General features: G+C 30.3%; 1 long non-coding RNA gene across 1 annotated transcript; it reads right to left on the minus strand.

The window, feature by feature from the left end:
* Positions 1–282: 282 nt before the first annotated feature.
* Positions 283–1126, minus strand: LOC105316157 (uncharacterized). The gene is made up of 3 exons (XR_002190469.1): positions 1022–1126; positions 700–840; positions 283–382 (listed from the first exon to the last, which is right to left on the minus strand). It is a non-coding gene; the product is annotated as an uncharacterized LOC105316157 (long non-coding RNA).
* Between the last annotated feature and the right edge of the window lie 405 nt (positions 1127–1531).

Genomic DNA, 1531 nt, shown 5'->3' on the forward strand with positions numbered 1-1531 from the left:
ATATTAATAATACATGTACATGTACTGTAGTTGGGGAGGGAGAATTTTGGCATTACGAACCACTATCAGTGCATGCTCAATGGTACATGTACATGTATAATTATTAGCAATAAATTCATCAACTTAAAATCCAAAATTTTACATGTACATGTACACACAATTAACAGTATTGTGTACATTAAAGTTAATTAACACAAATACAGTAAATGCTAATATTTACAAAATTACATATTTATCTTATTTTATTTACAGTTTGTGATAGTTCGTCCAGTTTCTGTAGTCCTGCTGCTTTGGCTGACTTAGTCTCTTGTACTTCAGTGGTCTTCATTTCCAAGTCTTCTTCATACTTTGACATCCAGTACTCAACCTTACCATCAAGATCCTAAACAATAACAACAACAACAATAATAACAACAATACCAATAATAATAATGACATTTACGTATGCTCATGTACATGTACGTGTAGGTGCAAATATTATAATATTTATTTTTAAAAATATAATTATAAATATAAATAATGTGGAGATTAGAGTTCATTAATCAATGGATTCTATTTTTACAATAATCTAGACATGTACTGGTACACATACATGTACATGTACTGGTACATAGTAGACAAATGCAAAATTCATTCAAAATTACAAGCGAAGTCACATGTACATGTATTATTTATTGTTATTATTATCATTAATTTTACTTCAATGTGTTTCTTGAGGTAGTTTTCAATCTCAGCATGTGCTCTCTTCTCTTCTGCTAGTTCTTGTTTCAGTCTCTCCCTCTCGTTATAAAGGTCAGACTCTTTATTCTGCTGCTGTCTCTGACTGCACTGAACTTTGACCTTTTGAAAAACAATAATAATAAACTCATTAATATGCGTGCATGTGTGGGTGCATGCATGCAACTGGATTGATAAGAAAGGAAAAAGATGTAAAAAATTTTACATCTTTTAAATGTAAAAAGATAAAAAAATTGTATCAAGAGTGGATAATTATTATCCACTCTTGCATGCATATACTTACGTCTGATTGTTTTTTAATGTATTTATTAAGTAGTCCGGGCGAGCTTTAAGTTCTTGTAACTGATCCTTGCAGTGAGCAACATCATCATCTAATTTCTACCAAAAATAAGATGACAATTAATTTATTAGAGGAATCGATTTACATGTAGTTATTTAGAGGTTTAAAACATACATGTAAATAGTATCAAAATGTAATAAAAATTGGGGGTAATTTTGGAGCCATTTTTCGGGAAAAAACCATGGGCTATAGCTTTGGGTATTTTTCAAAATTTTGGGATTTTATTAAATTGGCCGTAACTTGAAAAATTGAAGTTGGAATCACCTCAAACTTTCTACACAGCTTAAGGACATCAATATGTATCAGAAAATGTAATAAAATTTGGGGTGATTTTGAAGCCATTTTTTGAGAAAAACCATGGGCTACAAGAACATAAAAAATTAAAAAAAACAAGGTTTAAGTAGGATTCCGAACGATCAATGAAAATACGAAATGAAAATCCTACTCGTGACG

The sequence above is a fragment of the Amphimedon queenslandica genome, unplaced genomic scaffold, assembly GCF_000090795.2.
Source record: "Amphimedon queenslandica unplaced genomic scaffold, v1.1 AMPQUscaffold_4456_Cont23566, whole genome shotgun sequence".
In the NCBI taxonomy this organism is placed as follows: Eukaryota; Metazoa; Porifera; class Demospongiae; order Haplosclerida; family Niphatidae; genus Amphimedon; species Amphimedon queenslandica.